Source organism: Cupressus sempervirens, chromosome 1, assembly GCF_028749045.1.
Source record: "Cupressus sempervirens isolate cs-2001-9-10 chromosome 1, ASM2874904v1, whole genome shotgun sequence".
NCBI lineage: Eukaryota > Viridiplantae > Streptophyta > Pinopsida > Cupressales > Cupressaceae > Cupressus > Cupressus sempervirens.
This window is the reverse complement of record NC_143118.1, coordinates 548981598-549002536: the sequence shown is the minus strand read 5'-3', so window position 1 is coordinate 549002536 and position 20939 is coordinate 548981598.

The window sequence follows — 20939 nt, the reverse complement described above, 5'->3', positions numbered from 1 at the left end:
ACCCAAAAAAGGGTAACCAAAAGATAAATGCTATTTAATAATTACTAATTAATTATTAAATGAGAATGCATAAGTGCAAAAAGTAAAATCTTAAGAAGAGAGTAAAGTGAATTTAATAAATTAAATTAAATTAACACTTTACTCTAACATTAACTCAAAATCTCCTATAATTAACAAAATTTTAATCTTATGCACTTTAGCCATGTTCAATCCCAATATTAATGCTTCATATTCAACAATGTTGGTGGTGCATTCAAAATTTAGTAAAAAGGAATATCTAAATATTTTTCTAGAAGGATATATAAGAAGTACCCTGGCACCATTAGCTTCCCCACTATAGGCTTGATAAAAATTCATCTTCCATATTCTATTGTTCTCCTCTTATGGATAGATTTCCTGGGTTCATCAATATTTTGTATTGGTTTTCTCAAATTCACCTTGAAGTTTTCCACATAGTTTTGATAGAAGTTAACTCCATAGTTAGGATGGAAACTCTCTGCTAGGTATGTGAATCTTGGTGCCCTATTAATTCTAACACATCTTCCATTTATAGGAATGGTTGCATAAGATAAATCTAACTAAATATGTCTACCCACTAAGTTGGATCATTGTCTTCAAAGAAACATACCATAATAATTTGGTATTTTTACTATAGTGGCATGCATCTTGTATGATATATCTAGACATGAGGAAAATTTGAATTTAATACCCTTCATGACCCCTACTAATTATACAAATCAATTATACATTGCATAAAATTTTCCATAAGGAGTATCCACATTCAGACCCAACTCTTTCATGACATCAACAAGCATAAAATTTATTGTAGTACTTGAGTCTATCATGCAATTTCTCAACAATTTATTGTTGACTAACAAAGTTAGATAAAAGGGGTCTACATGTGGTGAATTCTTATTGATATTTGTCCCTAGATAAATAACTAGTGCATCATTAACATTCCATTCTATTACATTATCTTCCTTCTTTGCTTTAGATAGAAAATCTAGGACCTCCCTCCAATACTCTAGAATTTTAACAATTTCAAAGAATCGGAGTGGAATTTTTATTTGAGACAAAGCATTTGAAATGAATGAATTAGAATTTATTATCTATTTATTTACTATCTTCTTTGACCAAGTTCCATTCATTTTTTGTTGATTTGGTATCACCTTCTCATTATCTTTTTTATATAAATCAATTTGAGGCCTATTATTATTTTTTCCTAGTGATTTTTGACTCAGAAGATTTATAATCTTGTTTCTTAATCTTTAACTTCTTATAGCTTATTTAACTGTTACAATGGTGCATGCTCTCTTTTCCTCTTTAGTTGACTATCATACTTGGGCTTTCTTCTTCATCAAAGAAAAAGTATTGCAAACCTTGTTGCCTTTCTCTCATCATGTTAATATCAGGGATAAATTCATCTTTTGAGGAATCTTCATCTCTCCAAAGAGGTTTTGATGATAAGGTGTTGATAGTGGGTTACTCCTCTCTTTCCACTTCTTCTTTCAAAATACTACGAGAAATCAAGTATTGATCAGGAGCATCTGACAACCTACAAATTTTACACCAAGGGCCATTTTCAATGCACTTATTATTTCTCTTCAAGGGATAGAGAGTTTCATTATTCCTTATAGGATTTCCATCTTTCCTATAGGTGTTTTATGGAATATCTTGTGATCAATACTTGTAGGATCTATCGTTTCTATTAGATTTGAAAGACCCACTTTTGTTTTGTTTGATCTACAAATCCTTGATCATATTAAACAACTTATCAATCTTTTCTTCATCTTTGTTTTGTTTTGGAGCTTTGGGATTGAACAATTTAGGATCTTCTCTTTTTTCAATCTTACCATTTTCTTTTCTATCATTCTCAATAGTGGCTGCAATGTCAAAGGCTTCTTTTAGTGTGTTAGCCCTATGAGACCTGATCTCATAGTGAGTTTTACTATCAAGATCATTCAAGTAGAAATTTATTAGGAAAGAGACTACTGGTTAGATATCTCTTGGTATCCCATTCAAAATTTTCTTAAACCTTTTATTGAATTTTGCTATTGATTAAAAGGAGGTATTTTAAATGCTAGTCATGAACTCATGGTATGCAAAGATGTATCACTATGATCTCCAAACTACTCAATAAATAACTCCAAAAATTCAAGCCAACTTGAAATGGAATTGTCAAGTAGGCCTTTATACCATTTAGCTGCATCATTAATGAGGAATTGCACAAATAAATTTATAAATACATCTTCATGATTCTCTTCCAATTATTGAATAGTATTTTTTAAATTAATAACATGTTCTTCAATAGATTGTGTCTTTTCTCTAGAAAATTTTGGGATTATAGTTCTTAATTCATCTGTAATAGGATTTGCATGTCCAACAATTCCTACGAAGTCAAGTTGTCTACGTCTTTTAATTACCTTAGGGATTCTAGTCCTATGTCCTATATTTAATTGGTTTTGATTTTTCCTTCATTGATTATTTGTTGCATTCTACTAATTTTTCTAAAAATTATTTATATTATTGTTATTTCTATTTATTCCATTATAATTGGCATTTTGGTGATGTAATCATTTCCCATATTCTGGTTATGTCTCCAATATCCATTAATTTAATATAGTGGATTCCTATGTGTATTATTGTAAATTGGATCTTTATTATGAGGTAGATAGTATTTAGTTGTTTTTTCGGTTTCATGATCTGTATCATCACCATTCCTCTTAGGAGTTATAATGTAATCTTCCTTTATACTAATTCTCTAAAGCATCATACTAGGGACTTGTTTTAAAGCCTTGGCTACTTTATTGGGTGCAATAGTACACAATATCTATAAAGTTGCATCCAATTTGTGAGGATCTTCTTCATTCACTTCTTCATCATTTTTCTCATCTTCATCATCAACATGATATGTTTTTGGTTGATTCCCATTATCAAGTGTTCTTATGTTATAAAGAGGGGTTTTCTCCCTTTTTGATGTTTTATCTCCCAGAGTGTTCAACTTGTTCAGTAAGGGGCCCATATTCTCTATCAACAAATTTATTATATCTAGTATATAACATGTATGATGACTAGTTCCTTTTAATCCTATTCCTTTTCTTTGGATCCCACGCTAGAAATTATTTTCCTTCATGAACAAATCGCCCACCCCACATATACTTAATAGAACAATGTTTATAACTTTATTTTCTTTCAAAATAACAAGACTGATCATTCATAAAAAAATTACATAGAGTCACCACCTTTTCTGAGGAATTTTTTTGTATGTAAGGTCTTTTAGGTTCTCCCACTAGCAGATTAAACACAAAAACTTTCACTTCCTATAGTTTGTGAAACCAAAAAATCTACGTAACTTCACAACGTAAATTGTGAGCAACTCTCCCTAGTAAAGTTTCCAATATGTTGGCTCCTCAAATTATTGGTTGGTAAACTTGTGAGCCTTTCTTGCTCAATTTTGGGAAATACAACATAATTTGGCCAATGACTAAGATTTAAATTAAGACATCAAACCCTCTTCACTTCAAGGTCTACTAACCTAGGTGGGTATACCTAATGGAATTGTTTGATATGACTTATGAAAATTGAAATGCTTGATGCAATTGGTATAGCAAGTTATTCCCAAGGAGAAGTCAATATTGTAAGGTAATATTCTTTATTGAATGGATTATTTTTAATAAAAGCTATTTGAATAAGTATAGGTTTAAGAATTGCATAGCATTTGAGTATGATAAAGAACTCCACCAACTTCAATTGATAATGTGTTTTATTGAAATTAATTTAGATTAGTTCCTTACTCTGATTAAGAAAAATAGAATTGATTTAATGCGGGTTTAAATATTATAGAGAACTCTTCAAAGATGGTGTGTGCCAACCATCAATCACTAGTTAGAGAACTAGAATGAAAACCCTAGTTCAATTATTTTTAACTTCAATCTTAGAAGACCAATTGAAGAAAAAACACAAAGTTTACAAATTTTAAATTATCAAAGGAATGTATTGAATTTCAATCTATCAATGGAAATGTGAATCTAAGAGGAAAATTTATAAGAAAATAAAAGACAATTATGTATAATTCTTTAAAGAAACAAAGTATTTTTATTAACTTCAAAAAGAGTACAATAGAATAGTGGCTACTTGTGATATCCACTCAAAATTTGCAAAGATTGTTCAGTTGTATGCCATGCCTTGATTTTTGTATTATATTATATAGTATTTAATTGGTATATCTAATATCAAATATTTTTCTGGGTCTTGGTATGTCTCCTTATAATAAATGGAGAGTTACAACAAAGCTTCAGACCCTTTCAAAAATTTCTTAACTTCAACTAATTACAACCATTTATTAATATTTATGATTTTAACAAAAAAGGGAAAATCTAAAAATCCTGAAAGGAGAAGGCCATGAAAAATGTCAACATTTTGTTGATGTATTCTTGTTGACTTGGTTGTTCTTCTCTTTCTACCAACATCCTTGAAATTGCAACCATATCTTCTTCTAGCTCAAGGGCACAATAGTTACTAGCATAACTAGCATAACTCTTCCTGAGGTCCCACAAAGATTGGTGCATGTTGTTAATGATATTGAATTGATCCTCTTCTTTAATGGAAAGACCAAGCTACATTATTGGACTGGGTTCTTGGCTGATTGGGTGTTCTTGTATTGGAAACTCTATCTTTCACTTATGATCCAAAATCTTGCACTTTGAGGAATTATAACAAAGAATGGATACTGAAGTTTTGGTAGTAAATCTAACATATGATGAGGTTTATAGATAAAACAATAGCATTTAATAACCCACTAACTCAAAAAATTCCATCAATGACATTCCACATGTTTGGTTGCATATGAACAACATTAATGTTATTTCCAATTAAAATTTTATAAATTTTCCCTTGTACTTCTCAAGATATTCTTACAATAGTCATTTTACCTTTTTGCATGCTTATCTGACACACTCCTCTAAAACTACAATGATCATTAATGCACTATAAAAACCCTTTTTTCCATTTCGATGAATACTTCAAACAACACATGTAACTTTGTGAAAATAATTATTTCTCATTGTACACTTTGTATATTCCTCAAAACCTTGAAAATTACCATTTTACAACCATATAAACACCCTCTGCAAAATTTTGAATACTCACTAGTTCACAAGGTATCTTGTGCTCATTACCTAAAATCGTGACTTTGCAAGGTGTATTGGGAACCTAGTTCAAAATAGTGAACAATCATGATTTTGGACCATGCAAATCTTTCCCCCTACAATTTGGCAAATTTTCACCATTTCACACCACCTTTTGCATCATGTCTGCAAGATCCCGATTTTCGCAATTTCACATGGCCTTCAAGGACACTCTTTTGAAATAGAAAATCCCAAACTTTAAAGTCAAATTTTATCAAAATTTGAAGGTTCCACCATAATCTAAGGGGGGGGATAGTATACAATTATGATGATGTAATGTAATAATGATCCACAAGTTTTGAATATTTCATTTTGGCCACATTTTTGAAGATTTTGAAAATTTGAGAAGTATGGAGTTATATTTAAAGCCAATTTTTCCTTTACGTTTCCATCAAATGAAAAAGGGGAAGATTATTGGAAATTTTAATAAGGGTAGTTGTTAGGGTTTTCAATTATGGCAGCAATAATATATATTTTGAGGTAGCATAAGTTAGGGATAAGTTTGGAGAAATAATACTTCGAAAAATGTCTACATATTATTCTAGCAAATAAGGAACATTTGTACAATTTTGTTTGGAGATCTTCACATAATATATATTGTGCTATGCAAGCTTAGAAGAAGGTAGTATGGACACCTTAAAACATATGTTCAAGTGTGCTAAATTTTTTAAAAAAAATTTGGCTATATTTTAAGATGTTTTCTAGTGATAGGATGAACATCGCTTTAGAAGGAATCAAATAGAATATCAAGTTTTTGTTTAGGGAATTACTTTGACTTGTCAAAATAAATACTTGACAAGATTAGGCCAACTTTGTAAAGGTCAAATATTACATGGAAAAATTTAATATTATTTTTTGGTAACATGCAAGGTAGTACAATATGAACAACTCAAAATATTTTGATATAAAGGAAGATCTTTTTGTTTAGCAAAGTTCTCAATTGCATCTTTATGGTATAATTGATGTATGAACACTTTGTATGTACTGTATAGATGCAAAATTGATACTATGATTAGAGAAGAGGAGTTGTATGATATATTATAAAGTGGAACTACAAAAACAAATCACATATTGAAGATATTAGCACAGTCAAGGTTTTATATCTATTCATTTAATTTGTAAAGTTGTATATGCATGTTTGGGTAGTGGGATGAACTATATTTTGTATTATAATTACCAATCCTAATAGGGTTGAGGATTCTAACAAGGCCTAGTCCTTTGATAAGGACATATACACTATATGCATGGAATAGATTCCTAATAGGTTCAATATCTTTTGCAGGATACTTTTGATTAGTTGATCATTTTGTGAGTGCCACCCCCACTTGGGTTTTCCCTTGGCCAAGATTTCCCTAGATAAGAAAATATGGTGTCATGATTTTCTTTATATTGTGCATGGTTTTAATTTTTAATTTACTAATATATGCAAGTTTAAGATTTGTAAATGATATCCATAGTTAAGCATAAAGTTATTTAAAGTGTATAAATGATTCACCACCCCCTCTTAGTTATATCAACACACATAACTTTATAACAAGACTTGCATAATGGATATGGTTTAGGTAAATAGTTTAGATCTTTTTCCATTTATATCAATACTAGCCATTGCTTCTTTGAATAGGGTTTGAACCATATTGAAATACAACTCTAGGAATCCTAGCTGCTTCATCACCATGTTAATGAATCACTACTCTATTATGTCTTAGGATTTTTCACATTCTAGAAGAAATGTACTAGCTTGTTGGTTAGACTCCTTTTCCCACTCTAATTCTTCAAAACAAGTAATCAGGTGTTCTAGGATATACCTACCCTTGAAAAATCTAGTTTGGGTTTTGCTAATAATTTTTGGTAGTATATCTTCCAACATGGATGCTAAGATTTTAGCTACTATTTTGTAAGATACATTTAGGAGAGTTGCTAGTCTCTAGGTTTTCATCTACCTCTTATCTCCATCTTTAGGAATTAGTTTATTAACTCCAATATTAATATTTTCTCCTAGTGACACTCTTTAAAATGCTTCATTATATACTCTTAATAGTTCCTTACCAATCCACCCATTATTTGTTTATAGAATTATATGGGTAGGTCATCAAGGTTTAAAGCCTTGTGATTTTTAATATTTTGAATATCCCTTAAGATTTATGTTTCTAAGATATCCTTATCCAACTCCAAGATATCTGATCATTTTAGTTTCTTAGGAATGAGTCTAGCTACTTTAACTTTGACATTTTCCATATTATCTCCAACATCTTGTGAGGTAAAGGGACTTTCATAGAAGCTTAAAAGGCATGTAAAGTGACCTCCTAGTTATTTAGGTCTGTGTTTCCTTCTCTAATGGAGTCAATACTTAGTCTAGTTTCTTTTGATTTGAGCATGTTGAAGAATTATTTTGATCCTTTATCACCCATACTAATCTAGTTGAGCCTTGCTCTAGTATTGGCTCCTTAGATTTTATGATTTTGTATTCTTCTCAAGTAATATCCTCTAGAAAAAACCATTTCATTCACATTTCTACATTCTAGGTTCATTTGGATATCACTCTCTACCTAAAGGAGTTCATTTTGTAGGTCCAATTCTTCCTTTCTCCTATTGATTTCAAACAAATCTCTCCAAGATTTAAATTTTTGATTCCATGACTATTGTAGGTCTTTTAGTTTTTGTATTATTATTAAACCATCTAATAATTTTCACTACAACTTCTACATCTTCATCTTCCAAAAGGGAGGTGTTAAGGCATAAATTATCACTTTTACCCTGGCCTTTCTCTAGCTTCCCTACAGAAGAGAGATAATGAGAATAAAGTGATGATATGAAAAAGTGTAGGGGATCATTATGATTGGAGCATTATGAGTCTAATCCAAACCTTAACAAGTCTTTATTAGCATAAAATTAGTCAAGTTTGCAAAAGATTATTTTCCCACCACTCTAAAGGTTGGAATAGGTGAACTAGACCCCCCTATGATGATCTTTGACTCCCTCTAGAGGATCACTACTTCACATTTTGTTTACCATTCTTTTCCAATAATTTTTTTCACTACCTTTCCATTCAAATTTATAACCCCAAATTTTCATATGCTACTACCACCATGTTAAAGTCTCCTCCTAGGATTTGAGGTAGACTAGATAGTTCATGAAGCTAATTCCAAATCTCACCCTTTTCTTCATATTTGTTAGGGGTATTAATATTGTAGATATAAAATTGTCTTCCATTATCTTGACATTTAATCAAAACACCCCTATTATAGGGTGATGACCTCCAATCCAAAATGTTGTTGCTCCAATTAGGATTGACTAGAATAGATGTATCTCCATTTCCTTTTATTGGGTTTGAAATTCGAATCAAGGATAAGAACCTAAGTTCATCACATAACCACACATACATCTAACATAATATAGGGAGGAAGATCAAGGAGATGATTCCTTTTAACTCCAATTCTAAAGAACTTGGTCTATTGAGATTAGTGCTAATTAAACAAGTAAGGACCACTGATACAAACTAGGTCTAGGGAGTATAGGGGAAATATATTCAAATCCTTGAAAACCCTAGGTGATGTAAGATGCTAGAGATGGATTTAAGTAAATATGATGAAATGACAAAGAAGGTAGAAACCAAACCTTTGAAATCTCTTTTTATGCTTTTTGTTTTGATTAGAATGAATAGAAATCATTAGATCTTGGCCTAAAATTTTAAAATAGATGAAAATCCATAAATCATTCAGTGATTTGTTAGGGGAAAAGTAAATGATCAGGGGAAAACTACATATGTGATAGAATGTGTGTGACATTGATTTTGATTTTTCAATTGTAAAGAAAGATGAAAAGGGTACTCAGATCTACAAACTATGTATTGATTCAATATTCATAACCTTATAATAGTCAAATATCTCAAACCAAATGCAATGATGTTACATCACCAATTAATGTAGAAGATGTAACAAAGTATATTGAATGGATTGAAGAAGACATTGAATATAAACTCCTTCAATTGCTTAAATGCTTGAATCAATCATCTTCAATCAAGGAATTCTTAAATGCATTTTTGAAGACTTGAAAAAATTGAATGCAAGAGTGCTCAAACTTGTGGATACTTGATCATACAAATAATGGATTGTGTATGGGATAGATGAGAAATGGAGAAAATGGAAGGGTTTATATATAATTAATAATTGACTAATTCCCATAGGCAGATCTACCTAGGAATTAACACCCTAAAGGTATCTAAATATGCGACCCAAATAGGAGACCCAAAATAGGTCCCGATGAGGGGTGCACTGTGCCCCTGAAAACCATGTCCAAAAACCCTTGGGATCCCAAAATAGGTCCCCAATCCCTAGAATTAGGTATAGTGTTCAAAATATAACAATTACCATGTGAAGACAAGATTCCATGTGGATAGATGAAGGCAAGAGGGGACCAAGGAGGATATAACCTACCTTGATACTAACACCATTAAAATAAAATCTCTTAAATATAATCTATTAGGTTTTACCCCAATTTTATTTAGGAGAAAGGAAAGAAAAGGGAATAAAGAAGGGTGCAAGAATATTGATGATCTTGCATTAAATAGGTGATAAACCTTCATTAAATTGGAGCACATCCAATTTAAGATAGTACACCTTTATTATGATAAGCTATGAATGATTTTTCATCTCTCCAAATGCATTTGAGAGTAATTTCTAGTCTAAAACTAGTATCCTTCACATCTTGCAACATAAGAATATCAATCTTTTGTTTTTCCAAAGAAATACTTTAGTGATATATTTCTTATCTGGGGATTCTAGTCCCCTTACATTCCAAGAGGATGAATTCAAATCCATCATTATACAAGGTCATTATTATCTCTTTTGGGCATTCAAAATTCTTAAACAACTAGGCAACTATTTATCTTTCTTTTGGTTTTCCTTAGTTATTTTTGTGAAGGCTAGGGGTCTCCTTTTCCTAGAAATTATATCCTTGTAATCACAATCTTCCTATCTATCCTCACCTTTAAGTGAGGGACTCTCCTTTTTGAGTCTCCTCTTATTATTTTGGGTTTTGAATACAAACTCATCTCCTTCTCTTAGGAGAACCTCATCTATGCTCATTCTTCCATTCTCCTTACTAGTGTTTTCAAATGGATTCACTACTTCCTCCACAATAGGTAGGAAGGGGCTAGAGGGGGAGGTATTGCAATCCATCTATGGGAGAACCTTTAGATGACTCATTTCAAATTGGTAGGAATAACTACCAATTCAAAATTAGATAATCAATCAAATTATTAATATGTATCTGAGAGTTCCATTAAACTATTAATGATGTCCTAATAGGAACTATTATCTTTTGAAATTATAACATTTTCTCCTTCCTCTGGGGGCTCTTCCATCATTGGGGTTTCATTACCCATCCCTTTACTCTCTACACTCATTATACATCAAGTAACTCCATCTAATTTGAGGCTACCACAAATGGCATATTTTGGCTTGCTCTTGGAGGAGGGTAAACTCCTTATTTTTTGATGAGTGATATGTTGGGCATTTAAGGTCCCATGTTTAGGCTTGGATGTAGGTACATCAAGACAAAAATTTAGGGATTCAATATCTAGTGATGTGTAGATTATTGGGGTCTAGGAGTCATGCACAAATTCACCCTCATTATTCTTGTCTATGAATTTAGCTTGAAGGGCATGTAGCTCTTCTTAGAATGACTGGTTAGAAGTTGGAGAAAGTTGATTAGGTAGTTTAGGTTATATAAAATTAGGATTTCAATTAGATTACTATAACTTTCTCTTGGTTTTAATTAGAGGGAAATATTTTCTTTTGTGTCCCTCTTTCTTGCACAAGAAACATACATTAAACCCTCTACATGGTAGGAATAAAAATGGCCCTCCCTATCAAAGGTAAGTTCTTCAGGAATTTGAATTCTTGGGTTAATGGCTATAAGCACACATGCATCCATGTGTAGCAAGAGTTTATTAGTATGATCAAATCTAATAATATTGGAAATAGGATCCATGGTTTGTGAGATGAAATTTCATAGAAAAGGACACATTTCCCCTATAATTAACTATCCAGGATAAGAGAGGACAATTGTTTTACCTAATATTACATCTCTATCCAAGGTAGGGCACATAAGATACTTGGGCCAATTTTCCATTATTGTCTAGTTACCATTTTCATTTGGTAATTAGGGTTGATAAATAAAACTAAAAAACACACCTTTTGAATTGATCTAAAATATGAGAATTGGAAGCCAAATTTCTTGTTGCACACATTCTAAGTCCAATAATTCATATATTTTCTAGAGGGGATATCATTTAAGTCTTGAGTGACCAAAAAAATAGTAGATTTCCTGAGTCTATTTTTCTCAAACACAATAGCTATGACCATGAGAGCATTCATCTTGATAATAAATGATTTGGTGTTAAAAACCTTATCTCCTTGTTTTGATGTCAAGGGTGAGGATGTGTCCACTAGGGGTTTTTGGTAGAAGCATGTGACATCTGGGACTAGTACTCTTCCCTCCACATCTCAAAAACTCATCTTTGGAAAATTATTTTCGTTCCTTCATCTTGTCAATATTATTGTGCTTATCATGGGAGCCCATAAAATTGAGTCAAACAACTTGTTAAATTTGGATCACAAAAAATGTGAGGGGCCTTCCATTAGCAGAAAGGCTTCCTCATGATTTTTGCCTTAGGTTGTAGAGAAATCTCAATAGAAAAATCCAAATCTAGTCATCAATTAATTTATTTTGATGAAAATGTGTATTTTTACTTTAATTTATAAGACCTAATAGGACCTATTAAAATGTAATAACACTTATTAACACCTATTAATACCTAATAGGGCCCCTTGAGATGTAATAGGACCTATTAACACCTATTATGACCTACCATGACTAATAATGCCTATTATGACCCAATAGGACCCATTAGGACATAACATGACTAGTAACACCTATTAGGATCTAATAGGACTTATTAGGACGTAATATTCAACTATTAATGCCTATTAGGACCTAATATGACCCCTTAAGACCTTAGATGACTAATAAGACCTAATAGGACCTATTATGACCTAAGATGACTAATAATGGCTATTACGACCCAAAAGGACCTATTATTATATAACACCTCACTACTTATTACTAATAGGTCCCCTTAAGACCTTAAATGACCAATAAAACCTAATAAGACCTATTAGGACATAACATTCAACTAATAATTCCTATTAGGGCCTAATATGACCCCTTAAGACCTTAGATGACTAATAAGATCTAATAGGACCTATTAGGACCTATTAACACCTAATAATATAAATTAACACCAAATAACACCTAATATGACCTATTATGACCTAACACAACTAATAACACCTACTAAGGCCCAATAGGACCTATTATTACATAACACATAACTATTTATGACTATTAGTGCCCCTTACGACCTTAGATGATTAATAAGACCTATTAAGATATAAAATTGAACTAGTAATGCCTAATAGAGCCTTATGTGACTCTTTAAGACCTTAGATGACTAATAAGAGCTAATATAACCTAATGGCACATAATACCACCTATTACATGGCCTAACATGACTAATAATGTGTGTTTGGACCTAATAGGACATATCATCACTAATCATGCCTATTAGGATCGAATAAGACCTATTATTCAACATAACATGACTAATGACTACTTAGATATAATATGACCTAATATAAATCTTTAAGACCTTAGATGACTATTTAAAACATATTATTACACCAAATAGGATCTCTTAAGACCTTCTAGATGAATAATAACACCCTTTAGGACCTAAAATGATTAATATTTTCTATTAGGACCTAATAAGACCCATTAATTCACTTAATATGACCAAATGTAACATATTTAATATTTTATTATTATTTATTGAATACATGCACATATAAATTTATACGTACTCAAGTACCTAATTAAGTTAACATTTAGTTTGTACATGTTATGCCTAAATGACATCACACGATAGAGATCATGTGCCCTAAGATGTTCATGCACTTCATGATTTAGGTTTGGGATAAGATCAAGGTTAGGGCTAGAAATAGGATCAAGATTGTAGAAAACACCAAGCGCAGGGAAAGGAACACATATAGGGAGTAGGATAGGGATAGGCACGACCCAAAGAGGGATGGGAATAGTGATGCAGGGAAGTACGAAGAACTAGGGAAAAAGGCACACCCAACTATACAAACTGCTTGTACAAAGTCAACACAATAGAAATAACAACAAATATAAACAACTCGAGAGATAGAGGAAGTAAAAAGATTTCATTCATATGTTCATCCAAAGATCAATTACATGCCCATCTATAAGACCTTATGGGTTACAACCATATATCAATTTCAATTACAATCTTTGATGATCCAACTTTGCATTCTACTCCTTCTCTCTAAGTTACCCCCTTAAGGCTCTAATCAAGGTCTCTTAAATACATGCACGACTACAAGTCACCCTATTGAAAATAAAACTAAATAAACTCTAATATTAAATACTAGGTTAAGCCACAAGTTAGCTCACAATAAATATCTAACATGGAATTCAATGCAAAGGTTAGCCTCAATAGGAAATTGCACACAGAAAACTTGGCAAACAAAGGCTCCACAAAATACTAACACTCGATACCCAAACAAAATCAACATCCAAAAAAACTTAGCAACCACATGATCTTGACATCCAAAGGATGACTTGGTAACCAAAGAACACTCAGTAGCAACTATGAACTCAACATCAACTAGGAAGCTTGACATCTACTAAATGCTCGTCACCCACTAAGGCATTGGAAATGCAAGATATTGCAACTCGATAGAAACTAGGAAAACTAAAAACATGCAAGACAACAATGCAACCTAGGATGCTCCTACATTAGACATTTGAGGTAGAAAGAAATGATTCTCCTAAATCATGCAAGTGTCACTACTTGAGCTGAATACAACTCAAATTGAGAAATCCATTTAGCATCTTCATTAGGTCTATTTTTCCACTTTACCAAATACTCATAGTAGTCTTTTCCTCTCATGCACTTACCAACTCTCTACTCTAGTATCTATTCAACTTCTTTAATCTTCTTCTTAGGATAATCATCTAACACATTGAATTCATCTTCTAACTCATGATATTTGTATAAATTAGCAACATTGAATATAGGGGGTATATCCAAGTCATCAGGTAATTCAACTTTATATGCATTACCAAAAAAGGGTGGATGGTCTAGACACCAGAGTGGGTAACTTGGACAAAATGGTTAAGAAATTGGTTGATTAGAACTACACTATCTTGAAGATAGTGGCTAACATCTTTAACACCATGTTGGACAAGATTGAACAAAATAAAGGCCAAGGCTCTAAGGATATGAAAGAGGACCATGGTCCTAGCTAGTGAACAAGGGCTATTCCAAGAAGAATGACGATGTGGAAGAAAAAAAATTGGATGATATGAAAGTCTCTATAGAAAAAATGAACATCCTAACAAACCAAGCAATAGATCTTCTGAAGGAACTGTAGTTGTCCCAAGGCTATCTTTTTGCTCTCTTTTTGTTGTCTTTTAATGCATAGTTGTATTTTGGCCTCTTTTTTTTAGTTTGTCTAGTCTACTCTTTTTTAGGTTTTGAGGCTTTATGTTGTCTGAGCTTCTCTTCTCTTATTTTTATAATACTTTGTACAAGGTTTCAAGTCCTTTAAAACCTATTTTTACGTAATCAAAATTTCATATGCATTACCACCATTAAACTCCTTCAGGATCTTACGAGGTCAAAAATTCTACATTTTTACCTTACTATATGTTCCAATAGGAAATCTTCCTTTAGTCAAATCAACCATCACCTCATCACCAATGTCAAAAATATGATGTCTTCTAGACTTCTCAGTATTCTCCTTATACTTTTGATTACTTTGTTCCATTCTCAATTTTACTTCCTTATTCAAATACTCCATAAGATTAGCATATTCTTTCCCTACAACACAACCTCTTAATAAGTTACCCAAGCTTCTATTCACAATCTCTATTTGTCCATATGTATGTGGATGAAATTTGGAACTAAACTTCAACTCATTACCCATCTTCTTCCACAAAGTCTTCCAAAAATAACCAACAAAATTACTATCTCTATCAAAAATAATACTTCTTGGTAATCCATGCAATCTTACAATTTCTTTGACAAAAATTTCAGCAACATGCTCAACATCTGATCTTTTCTTATAAGGTATAAAATGATCCATCTTAGAAAATCTATCCACAACAAAAAATATAGAATCATACCCCTTTACTATTTTAGGCAATCCAACAACAAAATCCTTACTAATATTAGTCTAAGGTTTCTTATAAATAGTAATAGGTGTATACAAACTAATAATTTGACTTACTCCTTTTGCAACTTGAAAAACTCCACAACTCCTTACAAATTTCTGAACATCCTTATACATTTGAGGTCAGTAATACTTATCCTTCAACAAATTCAATGTATTATCAATTCTAAAATGTCTATCCAATCCACCACTATGCTTTTCCTTAATCAAATTAACTCTCATGGAACTTCTAGGGATACAAAACTAAATTCCTTTGAAAAACATACCTTCTTGAATGAAATATTCATCATACTTACTTATGTGATTTGTTAGATTTGGTGCTCTGTACTCTCTCCATGCCTCAGAAAAATTAGGGTCAAAAATCATACAACTCTTTCATGTCATCAAAACCAAGAACTTTAACCTTCATTTCATTCAACAAAGAACATCTTCTACTTAATGGATTAGCAACTCTATTAGTAACTCCACTCTTATGCTTAATCACAAATGTAAAACTTTGCAAATACTCAACCCACTTAAGATGTCTATGATTCAATTTATGTTGACTTCCCATGTGCTACAAAGATTTATGATCAGTATACAACATAAACTCCTTAGGAATCAAATAATTTCTCCACTTCTTCAAGGCTTGAACAATAGCATAAAATTCTTGATCATATATAAAATATTTCTTTTTTGCATCATTCAACTTTTCACTAAAGAAAGCAATAGGTTTACCTTCTTGACTCAATACAGATCCTATTGCACTACTAAGTGCATCACATTCAACTTGAAATACCTTATTGAAATTAGGCAAAGCCAGTATAGGCAATTCAATAAATTTTTGTTTCAAAGTCTCAAAACTCTTATCAGCTCCATGTGTCCACTTGAATTCCTTCTTATCTCCTCTCATTGTCTTAGTCATAACATTACAAATAGAAGTAAATTTTCTTATAAACTTCCTATAAAAACTATCCAAACCATGAAATGATCTAACCTCACCCACACTCTTAGGTGGAGGCCATTCCAAAATTTAGTTTACCTTCTTAGGATCCATCTTTAAATCATCATCTAAAATCACAAATCCCAAATACACAATCTCTTCTTGTATAAAAGAACACTTTTTTAGATTAATCATCAACTTCTCCTCTTTCAATCTCTGCAATACTTATCTAGCATGCTCAAGATGTTCTTCCTTAGTCTTACTGAATATCAAAATGTCATCCAAATAAACAATCAAAAACTTACCCAAGAATCCTTTCAGAACTTCTTTCATCAACCTTATGAAAGTACTAGGTACATTAGTAAAACCAAAAGGCATAACCGACCATTCATGTAAACCATCTTTTGTCTTAAAAGAAGTCTTCCACTCATCACCTTCTCTAATTCTGATCTAATGATAGCCACTCTTTAAACCAATCTTGGTAAAATACTTTGCTCCACTCAAATAATCCATGATGTCATCCATCCTCGGCATAGGAAACCTATATTTCATTGTGATCTTGTTAATAGTTCTGGAATCAATACACATTCTCCATTCTCCACTCTTTTTAGGTGCCAATATGATAGGTACAACACATGGACTCAAATTCTCTTTGATCAAACCTTTCTATAGCAATTCATGCACTTGTCTGTTAAGTTCTTCATTCTCTATAGGTGTTAATCTATATAGTACTTTATTCATAAAACTAGCTCCAAGAATCAGATCCATACAATGACTTATACTTCTCATTGAAGGTAAACCATTAGGTATATCTTCTATAACAATATCCTTGTATTCATTTAGAAAATTTTTAATTTCTATTAGTACTCAACTTCTATCAGTTTATGCTACTCATTCACCATTTTTTTCTATTACTTGGTTACTATTGGTAAAACTCAGCTTCCTAGGAATAATAGCAAAACATACTTGATTCTTTTTCATTTCCTTTTCAAATTGTTTCCCATTAACCATGTAAATTCTCATAGTAGTACAATTAATCTCATCTAGACTTTCAATCAAAGGCAACAATATTTTCTTCTTCCTATTCACCTAAAGAGTATATTGATTCAATCTTCCATCATGTATAGCATATCTATCATATTGCCAAGGTATACCCAACAAAATATGACAAGAATCCATAAGCATAATATCACACAAAACTTCATCAAAATAATGTCCAATATTGAACTTCATAATACATTTCTCACTTACCAATATCTTATGCTCATCTTTGATCTATGAAACATGATTGGGTTTAGGATACTTTAGTCTTTGCAAGTGCAACTTTGTAACCAAATCTTCTTATGCCAAATTTGTAGAACTTCCACTATCAATAATTACCTTGCAACATTTTCTAGCTATCTTACATTTGGTTTTGAAAAAAAATTTCCTTAGGATAAGTTCCTCGTCACTTCCCTTATTTCATAAGGTTCTTCTTACCATCAAATTTTCACTAGCCTCAGGTCCATTTGGTGAACCCTCAATGTCTCCTTGAATCACAACATTTTTGTTACCTTTCCCACTTTCATAAGATCAACATTGAAAGGATCTATGCCCTTCTTTACCATATCTAAAACAATTACCATGAAGACCACCTCTAGAATAAGAATTACCTCTTCCTCGGTCATAACCAATACCTCCTTGGTAGGAATCACCACCTTTCTACTCGGTCTTGCCTTTATCATCATTCTTCCATTCAGATTTCCATTTATCTTACATAGAACTATTAGATCTTCCATCTTCTCCATAATATGTACCTTTGCCTCTTTGGAATTTACCATCTCTACCTATTTGTCTTTTTTCATGCTTCTTTGTCAATATCTCTTCAACTTTCAAGGCATATTTATATGCTTTGATACCACTTGACATAGGGAGGTATGAAGAAATAGGGCCAAAAGCACACCCAACTATTCATACTACCCGCACAAAGTCAACACAATGGAAATAAAAAAAAATATAAATAACTTAGGAGATAGAGGAAGTAAAAATGTTTCATTCATATATTCATCCAAGGATCAATACATGCCTAGTTGTCAGGCCTTCTAGGTTGTGACCATATATCAATTTCAATTACAATATTTGATTATCCAACTTTGCATTTTGTTCCTTCTCTCTAAGTTACCCCTTTAAAACTCAAACCAAGGTCTCTTAAATACATGCATGACCACAAGTTATCTTGTTGCAAATACAACTAAATAAACTCTCATATTAAATGCTAGGCTAAGTCACAAGTTGGCTCACAATAGATATCTAACACTAAATTTGATGCAAAGGTTGACGTCAATAAGAAACTGCACACAGACAACTCGGCAAATGAAGGCTCCATGAAATACTAACACTTGGCACCCAAACAAACTCAACATCCACACAAAATTGGCATGAAAAAAAACTTGACAACCACACAAACTCAGAATCCAAAGGATGACTCAAAAACCAAATGGCACTCCATAGTAACTATAAACTTGACATCAACTAGGAATCTTAGCATCCACTAGCAATACAAGATATTGCAACTCAATAAAAACTAGGAAAATTGAAAACATGCAGGATAATAGTACAACCTAGGATGCTCCTACATTAGATAGGGAAAACATCAGGGGTAGGGATCACAAGCTATTATACTCCCTATCCACCCTTGTACTCATAATATGCAACCATATTCTAGTTTTCCACTACAAAGATAGATTGACTTACATAGTTGATCGAAAATAGATATCAAGATGGGCTATATAGAGATATTTGTCAACAATTTTTTATTAGTCTTGATGATAATACTTGGATATTTGGAGCACAATCCTCATTTGTGCAATAATCTATAGATAAGATTTTTGCAAATCTTAGAGACGAGGTCTCGGGGTATGTGTCCTTAGATCAAGTTCAAATCTTTGTTAATAAGGATTTCATCAAATGAGAGGTACTCCCATATTATCTTGAGAGGATCATAATAAGGGCATATTAAGTTATGTGAAACATTATTCCATAGATTACATGTATGATATATCATTGATTTCTCATAACACATGGTCATTATCATTATAATGACCATGTATCATTATATTTTTCCTAAGAGTTGTATGCTATTTTCTATTTGGGGCTCCATGTCAACTATTTAGATCTTCCATCATATTATGGTCAATGATGCCATAGAGTTGTTGATCATGATGAGTACTCTAGGGATGAGCAAGTTCCACCCATTCATCGATACTTGTTGGGTTCCAATACTCTTAGAGTAACACTAGTAATGGATGCTACTGAAGATAGAGTTGTTCTTTCTTCTTAGATGGAAGTAGTTGATAGGATATGACACATTATGACTACAAGTAACAACATTAATCTTGACATATGAGGTGCATATATTATGACTAGACCCAATCAACCAAGATCATGGTCCTATATTTTAAGTGACATAAGACATGCCATCATATCATACACATCAAAGTATACAACACTCCAAATATAACTTCACTACTCAACACTCTGGCGCTTAATAGTTTATCACTCAACACTTAGCACAACACTTAGATTAGAACTTAGATGCATAATAGTCTACTATAGCTCCATATGAGGGGATATAAGATGGAGATGTTTACATCATTATTGATGGACTAGATGTTCTTGATGAGCAGTTGTGCTTTGAGTCAAATTAATGTTGGCATTAAGATAAGATCATATATGGACATGATATTTCATCCTAATGACTCTACACCACTCCCATCTTAGCTACATACCCCTTTGTACTCTTCATTATTATAGAGGATTAAGCTGACTAGAGATGGATTTTATGTTAATAACATCATAGTGCATGTCAGTGATGACCCTCTTTCTCTTTAGACCGAAGTGCGTCTTTTAAATTTAGTTTTTACTTAACAAAAAATCTATACACAATTATATTCATGTATTGATAATAATATTTTTGTAGGCATAAGTACTAGAGCATACTACTTTTAGTGTGGGCTCTAACCATGGTGGGAGGATAAATGTTACGAATGTAATACCTACTACTGCTAGGAGAAAATATTTGATGGATGTGACACCCACTAGTGCTAAGGTGACTTTTAAAATGACTTTTATTTTCATGAACACGTGTACTTGAGTGAATGTATTCAAATTTGTATATTTTTAAAATTAGTTTTTAATATATGTATGTCTAAAAAATTACACTCCTAAATTTATAGGGCTTAGTTGATACTTCATAAGCACAAGATACTCATGAACTTTGTTTAGAGGATCATTCTATTCATATGCACTTGGATAACTCTCTATTTTAGGACATGATATGTTTAGTTTATTATGGATCTTCTCGAGACATATGTTTATGATTTGACATTTATACATTGATGTGTGCTTATGAAATTTATGATTTATGACATATTAATATGATTTGATATATTGCGACACATTATATTTGTGTCTAGTTTATGAGATGTGATATATTTGATATATTGTTACATGTGATATATGTTCTACATCTAG